General features: G+C 37.1%; 1 pseudogene; it reads left to right on the plus strand.

The window, feature by feature from the left end:
- Positions 1-2,272: 2,272 nt before the first annotated feature.
- On the plus strand, positions 2,273-2,623 carry LOC122127079 (annotated as a pseudogene).
- The last annotated feature ends 13,636 nt before the right edge of the window (positions 2,624-16,259 follow it).

A 16,259-nucleotide genomic window follows, 5' to 3' on the forward strand; every position in this document is an offset into this window, starting at 1 on the left:
AAGTGTGATATCAGAAATTACTAATTCAATTGAACAGCTCCCATTAATTGTGAGGAATGACTACCATGTGGTTATGTTTCATGAGAAACTGATATCATAGCCAGTACTTTAAAATGAGATGAAAGACATGCAAAAGTACTATCACACAAGTTGACAAAATTTACATCTGGGGCTTTGATGATCTTTGGGCCTCCCCATTACAGAAAGACTAGCACAAGCAGAGGAGGAGGTTAGAAATATTATCTTTCTCCTATGTACATCTACTCTGAAATGCAAATACGTCTGTCAAAATCTAAGTAAGGTTCATACTGTTTACTGTTCTACTGAAAAACTGAGAGATAGAAGTTTAGTGGAAGGAAAGAAATTTATCCAAAGCTTATTGGGAGTCACCTGCATGTTTAAACTTTCTTTAGGTCAGATAATAAAGGACAATAGCATAGTCCTAAGAAAAGGAGACTTTTCTGGATCAAATCTCCATCTTCTCATCTTTGCCTGGACCAAGGATGTGAATAGTTTTTGTATGGCATAATTAAGACAGCAAAGGGGAAATTCTTACACTGAGCAACCTTCACCATCTTCTTTTTTTCTTCTCTAGTGAAAACCTCATCATGGATCTTTCTTCCTTCATTTATTCAGCCAGAACTAACTCTTCAGCAAAAGAGAAGGCAGAGCATCTCTTCACAAAAAGAAATAAGAGTATGCAAGGAAGAGTTTCAAATGAACCATCATAGCTTTCCAAAACATTGAACTCCTAGCTGTAAATCATATTTTTTTCTTACACATTAGTACTGTCTTAGAACCGCTAGTGTCTTCAATTTAATAAAATATGTTTCATAAAATATGGAAGGATCAGCCAGGATCAGGGGATTAATTATGTTAATTGAGGCTTTGTCAGATAATCATTGATTCGGAGTGTCTTTCTGAATGAAAGCAGAGGCTGCTTTCTCAAGCCAGTTTTTCAAATCTGTCCGTTGAACAGGCCAGACTGGTCAGCAGAGAATGTAGCTTAAATTCCCGAAGTCATCTGCATAGTTATGACCTAAAACCAGGATCAGGGTTCTGGTAATAGATCTTTTGACCAAAGCTCTTTCCACTTAACAATTACTTTCTGACACCCCAAGTTTGTTAACAACCAACATTTGGTCTTTGCCATGTTGATATCCTCTTGTGTTCTTCTTGTCATTTAAACCCAGCACTTTAAACAGAAGGTTTAGCCTTTTAATGCATTCCTTACCAAGATCGTTTAAAGATTACAGAAATGCAACCAGAGGTTACTCAAATGGCACTAGCATTGCTGTCTCCAGAATAGGAACTTTCAGTGCTCATCCACTTGCTAAAGCATTCACTTGAACTATACACAGGCAAAAATACCTTCACTAGAATTAGGAAACCAGGTGAGAGATTTGGGCACAGGGCAGTAATAAAAATAAATGCATGCAGGGGGTGGATGAAGGCTTCCCCCAGCTTCCCAGTTTCCACAAAAATCATAGGTCCTTGAAATCCACTCAGAAAAATTATTTCAGGGATCTCACAAGGTATAAGTTTTGGCAAAGATTTATTTTAGTCTAATGGGATCAAAGTAGAGAAAAATATAAAAAAGAAAGAGATAAACCTTTCCTGCTTGGGGGGAGCAGAAAATGGATTCAAAAGATCCAAAATGGCGGCTCCCAACTGAAGCTTTTGGACTGAGATGGGTGATACTCGTGGTGGTGATCTTCTAGCAGCTCCTAATCCTTAGAATGGTTCCAGGTGGGAAGGATGAGAGAGGCCCACCCAAAACACAGGTAAACCTTTAGGACTTATTTTTGAAGAGTTCCCAGATTTCTACTGTTTCAAAGAAGGTAGATTTAGATAGACCATTCTATATCTTCTGGTCTTGTAATTTAACATCCAGTAGCAGGTATGATGAGAGACAAGCTTAGCTGAGTTCTTTGGTTTGTTTCTTTGTTTCAGTTGGTTCCTGGTTTTAACTTCTGTGCCTGGCTCTTTGGATCCTTGTGAAAATAATTAACGCATCTTCTCATCTATCTACCCTGCCTCACAGAGGAAGAACAATCATGTTATCTTTCATTCCTACCATCTTAGATATCTATTTTGTATATTTAGAATATTGTGAGTTATAAATTTGTTTGGGTTTAGTGATTCATTAGAAAAGTCCCATTTTATTAAAAAAGCAAATAGGTCTATTAAAGCAATTTTTGGCCTTTCTGGCTATCAGGCCATCTTGTCAGCTGTTTTCAGTTGGGAGCCCTCCCTCACCTAAGGCAGGAAGATGGTAGCCACCAAGGAGCCAAAAATGTCTCTGGAGTCATCAACTCTAGGCTCTAACTAGTTATGAAATGTGGAAAGTTTGTGCTAGGGCACAAGCAGGCTCTGAAGATGATCACACAGGGCAAAAGGGCATTGGTCAACATCCTTGCCAACAGCTGCCCAGCCTTGAGGAAATCTGTAGTAGAATACTATGCTTAATTGGCCAAAGCTGGTATCCATCACTACAATGGCAGTAATATTGAACTGGACACAGCATGTGGGAAATACTACACAGTATGCACACTGGTTATCATTGATCCATGATATCGTTAGAATCATGCCCGAACAAATGAGAAAAGTAAATAATGCATAATTTTTCTTAATAAGACTTGCAAGAGCTGGGTTATTTTTCTTTCAAAAAAAGAAGTCTTTGTTTTTAATAAAATTCTGGAAATGGAGGAGAATTATGAAAGAGGGAGCATTGATCTAAACTGACACATGGAATTGAAATCTCTTTGTAAAATTATTTAATGGTAATTATAATAAAAAGATGCTGGGAAATATATATATGTATTAGTATTTGCTTGCATAAAATTATGAGACAAGATATACATTACTTTATGCTCATTCATCTCAATACTTTTAGAACTGCTTTGAATGAAGACCTTGTGGAGAAATCAGCTACTAAAGGAACTGGGAACTCATGAGCCAGGGCAAGCTGATATTAGATCCAGGGGAACCTGTGGGCGGCCTAATGCTGTCTTGTATTTTGACAGAGTAGCAATTACCAGATGATTCAAGAAGCTGAATACAGATGTTAAGTCTTGAACCATAAAAGCAGCTACAGCTGTCACCACTGCCTTCAGTCCAACAGACTATTCAGAAGGCCCTTATACTCTGTCAATTTGCCCTTGGGAAAATTTTTTTAAAAAACAACAACAGCAGCTCCATCTTCTCAGCAAATGCTCTAAATGGGAATAAAAATTATCATTGCAAATGAATTTTGAAATTATCATTTCTTTGATTGTCCAGTGTTGTTCAACGAACAGGCAATTAAGAATAATTTTGTTAACCTTAGGATGGGTGATACAAAACACATCAGGACCTCTAGATTAGAATGAGGCAAAGAAGTACCAAGGTTGTTGGAAGGGAAAAACGCTTCATGAATAAACAAATGTTTGCAAACTGAAGAATGTTTTCCTTGGTAGTTATTATAGTTTTTTTTTAAATGAGCACATCTACCACCAGATACCATTACTCCATTTTACAATGAATAAGGCAAAGTATGGTGGTACATGACTGTAATCCTAGCTGTTTGGGAGGCATAAATAGGGAGATTGTAGTCAAAGGCTGCCAAGGCAGACCTATCCAAAAAAATAACTTAAAGGAAAAGTGGCTGTAGGAATAACTCAAATGTTAGAGTGTTTACCAAGCAAGCACAAAAGCCCTGAGTTCAAACCCCAGGACCATCAAAAATTAATTAAGTCATACATTAAAAACAAAAATTGGAGTCTCTGTTTCTTTCTTATCTCCTTTCCACAACCTCTATGCCTTCTCTAGGAAAACTAATACCTTGTATTCGTTTGTTTTTAATCTCGCCATCTGCCCTTCATTTGATGATTCATTTTCTTTCTCTCCATTTCGTTCCTTCTGAAATTGTTGGAAGGAATTTCTTAATATTCACTCAGGTAAATTAGTTTTGAGTCAAAACAGTCCTAAAAACCAGACCAAGGGGTTTCATCTTTTCCTATTATGGCCTTCCAAGATAGTATTTATAGTAGTTCAACCATCTAATAAGCTGACAGTCTCCTTCCTCTGATTTAATCATTTTTAGTAATGTGTTTCCGACTCATGACTCACTAAGTCAAGGAATTTTTCCTTGACTTTTGGTGATACATGGAAACTTCCAGTACTAAACAAGACATTTCTATTCTTTTCTATTTTTATTTTTTGGTCCAAGAAACTGGGACTCAAACTCACTGCCTGATGCTTTTGCTCACTGGCTAGTCTACCACTTGAGTCTCTTCTATTGGTACAACCATAACATGCACTACTTCTAAAATGTCCCCTTTAGGAAAACAAGACTGTCTTCTCCTAAAATAGCTTCCCTCAACATTATAAACCAGTTCATAATATTGCAGAATACCAACACCAATATCCAAGCCTCACACTCCATTTTAATATATATTTTTATTGTAAAGATACTGTACAGAGAGGTTACAGTTACATGAGTAAGGTAATGAGTACCTTTCCTATCGAGCATTGTTACCCCCTCCTTTGTTTTTCCCCTACCATCCCTTTCCTCCCCACCTCCCCAACTCCTCCCTCCCGGCTCCAAGTTGTAAAGTTCGTTTTCAACATAGTGTCTTGTACATCTCATTGTTACAATGGGTCAACCTGTATCCTTACTTCACCATTTTGTTATTTTTCTTCCCCTCCCCAAATTAGAAAAATGTATATACAAGATGCAGGGCACCGGAATCAAATACAGTAAAACAGGGGTTATACCATGAGGGAAGAACATACAAAAGAAACAAAAAGAAAAACCATATAGTACATTATAAGTACCTTTAAAACAACAGCAAACAAGATAAAAACCCTTGAAGGGTACTTATCTTGAGGTTCATTTGCTTAGCATTATTTTTTTTTGGTTGGTCGTGGGGCTTGAACTCTGGGCCTGGGCGCTGTCCCTGAGCTCTTCAGCTCAAGGCTAGCGCTCAACCACTTGAGCCACTTTGCCACTTGTAGCCTTTTCTGTTTATGTGGTGCTGAGGAATCGAACCCAGGGCCTAATGCAAAAGGCAAGCACTCTACCACTGAGCCACCTTCCCAGTCTCTAGCATCATCTAATATGGTCATATGTACATAGCTTTTGACTTTTTCTGCTTGTCCTAGGTGTCTTTATGCCTCCATCAGAAAGAATGACACCACCCCATTTGTTAGGAAATGGAAAGACTTGGAAAAAACTATATTAAGTGAAGTAAGCCAGGCCCAAAGAAGCATAGGTCCCATGGTTTCCTTATTCACACTCCATTTTCTGTCTCCTCACCAACCCTCTTCCATTTTCACACTCCCAAGTAGACTACAGTACAACCATGCTAGGGATCTCCACATGGGTTTTGGCTCCCATGATCATCAGGAACTATAGTAATATTCACATATAAGGCACATCTGTGTGTTGTTGTTGTTTTAACTTATAAATTCTATTTGACTGACCATAGTAATTCTGTTATTTGGAAAACAGAAAGTAAGCATCATTTGTGTAAAGAACTATATTTCCCATCTTGTTCAGGGCATTGCTAATTTACTCTTCCAAATGATTAAACCTGAAAAAATAAAGAAGTAAACTATAGTCATTAGTAACTAACTATCCTGTTTAAGGTTCACTGTTGTGTTTATTTTCAGTTTGTAGATATATAAGTAGGCCAACCAGGAGATCTTTGTAAGTAGATATTTTATAGAAGTTCAAACCCAGAGCTATTTGTAATTGTCCATCTGTGGAATATCTGTAGTCTACATCACCCCTTAAGCAATGCCATTATTGCTGTCTAACTAGCACCTCATCGAGCTAAGTAATGCCATCTCATTGTCAGAAGCATTTTCTCGATAAGTTAGTTTCTAAACATTAGCTGGGTGTTGAAAGGCATTTTTTATGCATTTGCATCTTTGAGCTCCTAAGCTCCTAAGAGTTTGGAGTGCAATTGACTGTGGATTGTACAAGCTCTTCAGGAAAGCAATAGAAATTGTCTATCTTCAAGCATAAAAAACAATTCCAGACCAAAGAAGCAGTGCAGTCTGAATTTTTTTTAATTAAAAATTACCCTTAGCAAAAGAACCTAGACTATTGCCTGTAAGACCAACGGTCTGTTTCACTGTGCTTGAATAGAGTCTATTATTCAATTGGGGAAAATCCTCACCACCTTCCAGATCATTATTAAGTGATGGGTGACTTTGTCAGAAGCTCGTAAATCCTTAATTCTCTATTTATGCAGTGTTTATTCCAGAATTCCTGAAAACTAAGACCCAACATAAGAATAAAATGTTTAATTTTTCTAATTGCCACTGAACAAGATCTAATCCGTACAATAAGGATAAATTTTCCTTTTACACTGTTTCTGTGGACATAGAACAAAACTGTGAAGTTCTTGAAAAGAAACAAAAGGGGGACTGGGAAGGTGGCTCAGTGGTAGAGTGCCTGCCATGCATGCATGAAGCCCTGGGTTCAATTCCTCAGCATCACATAAGCAGAAAAACCCAGAAGTGGTGCTGTGACTCAAGTGGTAGAGCACTAGCCTTGAGCTGAAGAGCTGAGGGACAGCGCCTAGAGACAGAGTTCAGGCCCCATGACCAACAATAAGAAAGTAAATAAATAAATAAATAAATAAATGGTGCCGTATCCATGGAAATTATTTCTCCTAAGTATGTGACTACTAATAAATCATAAACGAAAATGTTATTCAAACCCATTATTGTCTAAGAATATGTCTGATTTGCCACCGCCATTAGAATGAAAGAAATAATTTGTCTCAGTCATACCATTTTGCTAGTCAAAGAAGAGTATGAACATTGCTATTTGTAAAGGTATTTGCACCTTTAAAATTAAGTAATAGCATAGATAAGCATACTTTCATATGATTAATTTAATGACAATTAGATAACCAGAGGTGGACAGAGAGACTGCTTAGGGGCCCTAAGATTGTTCCTTTCAAATAAGTAGTGTTTAGATTGTGTTCCATTTTCCTTTCCATTTATCCTCTTTCATGACCAAATCTTCCTGAATATATCTCAAGTATGTCTATCTCTCTTTGTTCCTTTCACTACTTCTATCTGTATGGTGGTCCACTCTGCCATCAGGGAACTAGCATACGTACCCAACTATTCTGGGTCAAGAAAAATTACATTCAGTCTATCGATTCTTTAAGAATAGGTGCTTGCACAGGTCTCCACTATTTTGACTAGAGTTGTTTCTTTAAAATGATTCATCTCCTTTGGGAAGTCCAATCAATTCATGACCCAGGCATAAGCCCATAGAAAGAGGTGTATCAAGACTATATAGGATACCAGAACTTTATATGGTAAATGTAAAAACCAGTATAGTAATCATCTTTATTTGCAAAAATAATACTGCTACCGTAACATAGCATATTATTCTCAAGGTTGATCTTTTCATTCATTTGCACCAGTTCTGTGTACTCTAACAAAGCATCAATACTGACTTTAGACTGGTCCTTCTCCAGATCATTGCTTCACTCTCTCACCATTTCCAAACTCTGTTCTTTGATCACACAGAAAATGCTTGCATTTCTCCAATGGATCATGTTTTGTCATTGCAAAGTAATGATACTTTTACCTAGATCCTCTTTGCCTGTTGGTCATCTTCCATCCAATCTCTTTATTTTATACATCATTCACATGTCTTAAAGTTACTCTTCCTAGAAGCCATCCTGATTGTCTTGAATACATGATTCCCTTAACTGAGTTCACATTGTACTCTCTTATTTTCCCCCAACAGACTTATCAGAACATCTGTAATGCCTTGTTTAGCTTCTACCTTTTCTTTTTATTGTAAGCTTTGTAGCATCAGCATTGTCATTCATGCTCATTTTTTTCAAGCACCTAGTACCATATCTGCTGTCTCTTAAGAGCTCATTTGAATAAATTAAGCCTACAGCACCCAACATCTACTTCTTTGAATCATCCCTCCCTCTTGAGCCTGGTGTCTCTCTCTCATACTACATTTATACCTGCTGCAACATTTTTATTTTCCATGTTTTATTGCTCATTCCATTTATTTTTACATTTTAAGCTTCATATCAATCAGCTATCAGCAATAAAAAAATAATAATGCTCGCTTTCTTCTTTGGCATATCTCACAGAATCTACAGAAGGTCCTGGCAATTAGTCACAGAGACATTTTCACCAAGAAAATGACCACACACTGGTATCCCAGAACCAGCTCATGATGACATCACTGCGACTCCTATGGTGCAGACACCTGAGAGAGCTCCAGGGGTCCCCCAATGCCAGCCCCTGGCTCGTCACTACTGCCTATTGTCAGTGCCTCTTTTCTACCACTGTGCAATTGGGTGGTACTCGCTATAAGTGCAAAGAGTCATCTTCTTATCAGAACTGGTCCAAAGCCAGGCCTAAATGCAAGGGAATTGGGAGAGGAAAATCCTGATGAAAGATAGATACATAAGACTGAAAGAGGTTCAAATACTGGAGATGAGGGGCAAATGCCTACTGTGTCTTCAGAAGAGGGGGGAAAATTCCTATCTTATTGTCTGGTGCTATCTCTCAAAGTCCCCAGGACAATGTAGTGGATATAGAACAACATGAAAGATCTGTATCTCCACAGAGTAACAGATTTTTTTTTCAGGAAAAACTTTTAAAGGTAACAACTAAATTCAATGATGCACAGAGGCTCCAAAAGGGAAAGAAAAGAAACCTCAGTTGAAACCAGAGACCACATTTTATCACAGTCTATGTGACCTTCTTACTTATGTCATACCATCTGTGACATTAAATAGAAAAAACAGTTGTGCAAAAGATGTGAGGGAAATTTGCCTTCCAGTAGCCAGCAGGTGCTTGACTGCTTAGTGACAGGGAATAAGAAAGGGATTAGAAGTCTCCATAAAGAGTATTGTAGACTTACTCAGCATTAGGAAGAAGATGTCTTGAGCCTTGCAGAAGCCAACTATCAATCATAGATTCTCAGACAGCTGGTCACTAGCTCCATTCAGAGGAGTGATTGGAAGACAGATATAAAATTGGACTCAAGGAAATATAGGTTTCATAGTTTCCCTTAATTTGTAACAACTAAAATATGTCTAGGATATTCTTAGCAGGGGATCACAGCAGCCCAATTTCTAAGTGCATAAGATCATATATAATGAAGCATCAAAATGAACTCCAAGAATTGGAAACAAGAGGTTCTTATTATGCCCTGTATGCAGTTATTTCTATTTATTTATTTCTGTTTTAGTTTTCTGTACACTTTGTCTTGTATGTAAGCTTATCTCATCCATAGAAGGGAAAGAGAACCACAGAAACAGCAGGACAAAGTATGAACTAATGCAACAATGATACTCACTAGAAACTTTACAACTTGGTGGGGGAGAGGTGGGCATGGTAAGCGGGGAGGGGGGTGGGGGGGATGACAGAGGGATAACAGTGTTTAAAAAGAAATGGACTCATTACCTTACTTATGTAACTGCAACCCCTCTGTTCATCACTTTTACAATAAATTTTAAAAATAAAATTAATAATAATAAATAAAATTGGACTCATTTGTCTCTGAAATGCAAGCATTCTACCAATGAAGTAATGACAAAGAAACTGAAAGTAGATTGTATGTATAGACATGTGGCAATTTAGTAATAAAACTATTGTCTCTTCATACTAGAGCAATTATTTGAATTAGAGACTACTTAGTAGACTCTAAAGCTTCATTTCACAAAGCCAAGATTAATAAAGAGGCACTGGAGTGGCATTATTTGTGGGACTAGAGAGAAAAAAAAATTTAATTTCTGCCAGAAATTTTGAAGTGCTCACATTTGAATGAACTTCCTGAAGTAGGCTATATAACCCAGCCAGACAAAGAACAATTATATTATTCGCCTGCTTTTTACCTCTAAGCTCAGATATAAAAATTAATCTGTGCAGAAGCAATTTCCAAAAGAAATGCACATAAAGAGATTATTATGGCTTTTTTCTTTTCATACTCAATTTTGTTCAGTGAAATGTTAATATCTGGCATCTAGTAATCATTTGGAAAGAAAACTTCAAAAACTAAAGCACCACAAGAATTTATGCTATGCTGACAGAATTCCACACACAGCTTTCCTAGATTAGTAGACATGACTATTCTGGTCTATGGCTCTTGAGAAGTATTTCCATTCTTTGCCTATCATTTTGGAAATGATTAAGTGATCCAAGAAATAACTTTAATTTTCTTTCTCAAATAGCCAGGTGCTGGTGGCTCATGGTTGTAATCCTAGCCACTCAGGAACCTAAGATCTGAGGATTGTGGTTCAAAGCCAGCTGGAGCAGGAAAATCCATGTGACTTATCTCCAATGGCTCACCAAAAAGCTGAAAGTGGAACTGTGATTCAGGTGATTCAAGTGCTAGCAAAAAAAGAGAAAAGAATGGAGTAAGAAGGAAAGAGAAGAAGAAAGAAAGAAAGAGAGGGAAGGAAGGAAAGAAAGAGAGGGAAGGAAGGAAGGAAGGAAGGAAGGAAGGAAGGAAGGAAGGAAGGAAGGAAGGAAAGAAGGGAGGAAGGAGGAAAGGAGGGAGGAAGGAAGGAAGAAGGAAGGAAGGAAGGAAGGAAGGAAGGAAGGAAGGAAGGAAGGAAGGAAGGAAGGAAGGAAGGAAGGAAGGAAGGAAGGAAAGAAAGAAAGAAAGGTACTCAGGGACAGTGCCCAGATTTTGAGTGCAAGTCCCAGGATGGGCACATTTAAAAAATATCATTATATTTATGGTTTTGCATTGGTCACAGTGCTAATGGGAAGACAGAGCTTGCCATCCTCCCTTGTTTTCACACACACATGCACACACACACACACACACACACACACACACACACACACACACGGTCACGGCAAGTGTGATTGAGGGAGCTCAGTGGCTATTTTAAGAGAAAATGATCACTACAGGAAACTTCAGTGGGACTTCCCAAAGATAGTACCTCATGCCCAAAAGTCAAAAAATGTATATAGTAGTCAACTTTCTAAAGGGTATAAGGATGTGATTAGAAACATCTAGAAACATCTGGGACTAAGCCAGAGTTACAGTGGTCATACTGTTCACTTTGTGGCTTAGTCACAATTTGCTAAATTGCACGCATTTCATTCTGACTCTTAATAATGATACTGCTGTGAACAGAATCCAGTCTTATATTTAAAACTCAAAGAAGCTAAAATACATTGTGATTTTTCTTTACATAATCCTAGTTCTCGGGAGCCACAAATGACAGTTCATTTCCGAATGGAAATGAGAAGCTTGTGTTGGTGAGCACCTGTTTCAGAGGTAGCCTGCTGTCTGCTTTACCTCTTTTCATTCTGTGTGCCAGCCAGAAATGCAACAGAAAGCCAGGAGTAGATCATTAGAAAGCTCAGCCTGTGCCCTAGGTTGCAGACTAGGAAGTAAGAAGCAGAGAAGTCAGTCAATCCCTAGTTCTCACATATTTTTCTTTTCCTAAACAGGAGTGGTAGTAATGTTATGAAACACAGACCTAAGAGTAAAAACCAAAAATATTTTTTTCAAAAAAAATGAATCAGGCAGAGACATAATCTTAAGGAAAAAAAAGAATGAGATTATAACCAATCTAAAATCTTTGGCACAGTAGAAGAAATAGTCAACAAAGAGACAACTTCTAGATAATGGATAAGGTGAAAAGATAATTCATAAGTAGATAGATAGATATCCAGCATTATACATTAATCTGTATGTATGTCCACACATACAAGAGACAACTAGCTTACTGGCCATACCAAAAGGGAAATAAGATAAGGTTTGACTGAAACAAGGGTAGAAAATATTAATATCTTAAACTCATATCGTTTCAGTTGCATAATAATATAATCATATTCAATCCAAATCTGATCTTTTAGCTTCATGGATTAGGAACCCAGGTTTCTTCTGTGGCTTTTCATAGTCAACATTTATTTGGTTGTCTCAGATGAAATTTCTAACTCCTATGTCTAGATTTCAGGCAGACACAAGGAGAAGATTTCTGTATACCAGCACTGAGCAGAGCTGCACACGTAACTGCTTCTCACAAGCTCAGCCACAAGGCCTTGCTTGGCTACAGGGAATGCTGGGAAATGAACAATTTATCTGGACAGCCAGATAATCTCTTGCACTGTACGTAGTAAAGGAAGAAAGAGAGAAACAAATGAGCAGAGTGTAAAAGTTCCCTGAGCAAAGAATAAGGAGAAGAACTGAGAAAAAATCCACTCAGAAAAATTACAGCCCTGGTGAAAGCAAAACAAGTAGAAGCAAACATGGGGAGAATCTCGAAAAAAACTGATTCTAACACACACACACACACATACACACACACACACAATTATATTATGTGAAGAATGGATGTTAATTAGCTTTACTATAGTAATAAATATGTTGTATGTATATATTAAATAATCCAAAAATTTTCCAAAAATTACAAAACATTGAGCCATTTTATATCAGAATTCAGTGTTCTATTCATTTGAACAATTTAAGTATAGAAGTCTAAACTTCCATTTTCTAGCTCAATGTGTAGAGACACAGATTCAGGACAGTGCCAGTCTTCTAGGTAATTGATCCTAGTGTCTCGACAAGATAAAGCAAAGTTTTTATTGTAATTTCTTCCTGGTGTGGTTCCACATTAACAAAATGAATTTTAAAAAGAAAGTAATTTTGTATGTTCTATCCCTATAAATATCAGACATCTTGCAAAACAGATGTTCAAAATACATTCATGGAAGAAACCACAAGAATTATTCTTGACCCAGAAAAAAAAAACCCAGCAGTAAAGGGGGAAGATTCCTTTTTTTTTCCTTTTGGGGCTGGAGGAGGAAAGGAACAATGCTGGAGTTTGTATTCAAGGCCTCATGTTTACTAGGCAAATGATCTACCTACCACCTGAATCACACTCCTAGCCAGCATTCCCTTATTTTTATCCTGTTTTTTTTTTTATATATATAATAACCTCAAAGTTGTGCAAGAGAGCTCAGATCAAGGTTGGAAGCAGAGTCTCAGGCAAAGTACAATAATTTACTGATGGAGGTTAGCAGGTCTAACAAAAGAGGCTAGAGTGGGACTAGGAGGTTAAGGTAGGAGACAGTCTCAACTTGAAGACTAACCTCAAGTCATCTCACCGGGAGCAGAGAAGCACAGACTTCATGTGCTGCTGTCGCGTCCTTGGTTCCAATTCCAGAGTCACTGTGGTTGAAAGGTGACAGCTATGAGACCATCATCAGTTGCCTACATAGCACATGCCACACAAAAGGGAAATGAACTACAGCTTCACACTTAGCCATACTCATTGTTCTCTGGGAGAATGTTCCCTGCCCACACTCAAGTTGTCTTATAGGAAGTCTTCTCCAACCTCCCACCCACATCCCCAACTCCTTCCTCTTTGTATGTACATGGTCACTCTTTTCTTTATTGTGATAGTTATTGCATCATGTTGTAACCATCTGTCTACATAGCTCTTCTCACCTTCTGGTAACTCTCCAAAGAGAGTCATTATGACATTCATTTGTATGTGTTCAATGTTGGACAGAGTGTCTAACATATAACTAGTGTTTGGTACATGTTGGTAATCCAAAATGTTTAAATATAAGGGCAAAGGTTAAACAATGATACTGTGTAACTGGTTATCTAAAGATAAAATTTAGGTAGCAACAAATGCAGTAGAATTACCTATAGATGACTTACCTTCTTGAGTGAGAGTCCAGTATTTTCCCTACCTTGGCTCTTGCTTTTCATTAGGTCAATGACTTAGTTTTCTGTCAGGAAGATCAACCATTTCCTTAAACCAGTAGAACAGCTGCCCTGCACATCTCAGATCAGATCTTTCATGGATAAACCAGCATGTATTAAAAAATAATGGCCGCTGCTTCATACCCCCATGGTTCATTTCCCCCATGCTCTTCATATAAAAATTTCATGAGAAATTCAAGATAGCAATTTAAATTAATTAGGCATTCCTGAGGAATAAATCACCTCAAAACTCAGAGGCCTAAAACAAAATTCAACCCTTCTCATGAGCAAATTACAGATGGGCGGCAGGTCAGCTGACAGATTCCGTGTTGGCTAGAAGCTTGCTCCAAGGTGCCATTGGAGCCAGTGTCAACTCATTGTGAGATGAGCTTATTTTTTCCCACTTGTATTCTTCCTCTTATTTTATATGCTGCCAGAAAACAAAACTTGATTGATGTCCACAAAGTAATACAGTATCCTAGAAAAAGGTTACCTAGTTTGGAGAGTCAGAATATATTCTGAAGAAACAATTTTAAAATATTTTAAAGTACTTACATATTAAGTATATTTTTGACTATAAAAATAAATTTAAATCAACATAAAATCTGAGCTTTTTTTTAGAAATAAATGCAATAAATCATAGTCCTAGGAAGAAATCACAAAGAATAGGATACTTAAAACTGAATGAAAAAATGTAATATTTTGAATTTTGTACAATGTAGATATCTAAAGCAGTCATCACAGTAACATTAATGCCTTTAAATATATAAAATCCCAGCACCCAAGAAGCTGAAGCAGAAACATTTGGAGTTCAAAGCCACATGTATAGTGATAAAGTTTACATTAGTGATTAAATTTTCTCCCTAAGATGCAAGAGGAAGATGAACATAGTTAGCTAGGCATTAGTGACTCATGCCTGTAATCCTAACACTTCAAGATGCTGAGATCTAGACAATCAAGGTTTGAAACCAGTCATCCATCTCCAAAATAACCAGCAAAAAGCCATGTGGAGATATGACTCAAGTGGTAGAACATCAGCCCAGCAAGTAGTAAGCTCTTGAATTCAAATCCTGATAGTGGGGGGTAAGAAGCAAGAACAAAGTTAAAGTAAGCAAAAGTAAGCACATACTTACAGGGACAGAAGAAAACAAGAAAGAGAAAAAGTATGAAAAGCAAAGTTGAAAAAAATTCTAAAGAATTGCTAAATCCCTAACACATCATATTCCTTTGTGTATGTGTGTGTGTATCAATGAGTTTATTGATGAAGACACAAGATCAAGCTTCCCCAAACCCCTCCCTCCTGAAGAACAGATCCCAGCAAGAACAGAAGAATGAGTGTTCATATTTAAATAGCATATTTACTACAAATATTCTTCAGAATTTGTAATTCATGTTTTGATCTTACTTATGAAAAATTGTTCAAATACTGCAAACAAAAATCATGGTCAAGGGCTGGGATGTGGCTCAGAGGCAAAGCACTGCCTAGCAAGTGCAACTTCTTGGGTTCGATTCCCAGTACCAAAAAAGAAAAGACAAAACAAAAATAAAAGTGGTCAGCATATAGGTCTCTGAACCGTATTTTCTTTCATACAGAAAGTTTCTTTCATATAGAAAGTCCTTCCTCATCATATAAATACTCATTAATACTTTCCTATTCTTTGTATCACTTTTTAACATTTATTTTTAGTACCTCTAGAATTTATTCTGATAGGTAGGACAAAGTGAAGCCATAAATTGATTTTTTTATAGAACTGTGGTCAGTTGGCTTACTTGGATGGTTCTCTACCACTTGAGCCATATCTCTAGTCCATCCTTTTAATTATCCTAAAGATTAAAAAATTATTTATATTAGCAGTCTTTTCTACTCAGGCTAGCTTTGAACCAGTCTTCTGAGTAGCTAGGATGACAGGAGTGAACCACCAGGGCCTGGGTTAGTTTTCCTTTTGATATTTTTAAATCTTAAATGTCAGAAACTTAATAAATCTAAATAAATTAAATTCCAGGGAGGAGCACATAAACCATAAATCCTCCAGTGGCAACTCCTATCCACTCATTACCGGCAAAGAATGTGTTAGCTGAAGTTGCAGAGAACTCAGTTTTATTTTCCCAATTGATTATGAACAACACCCTGCAGATTTAGTTGGAAGCTTTTTTATTAACAAAATATCTGCAAAAGATTTTGGTTCCAGTTTTATGACTGATGTAGGTAAATACTGGGATTTATAAATTATCATCACATAATTTAGAAATCTATCCTATCTTTCTGTTGTTGAAATTTTCTAATTCACTCTTGCTTACAGAAACAGATGGAAAGTGGTTTATCTTGTGACTAGATAAAGCTGCATTTTTATTGAAATTCCTATCACATGATTTTATTAGCAGCAAATGGTATATAAATCACAAGTAAATGAAAATTTCCTGTCCTTCTAATGTATGAAAATTATACTTGAACAGCCAAATTTACTCACAAAACTAAATCACTTGTATTGCTACTTCATCCCAATTTAAGTGCTGTTTTAATGAGATGAAGCTCCATGTG

This window comes from Dipodomys spectabilis, unplaced genomic scaffold, assembly GCF_019054845.1.
Source record: "Dipodomys spectabilis isolate Male_0828 unplaced genomic scaffold, ASM1905484v1 ptg000297l, whole genome shotgun sequence".
Lineage (NCBI taxonomy): Eukaryota > Metazoa > Chordata > Mammalia > Rodentia > Heteromyidae > Dipodomys > Dipodomys spectabilis.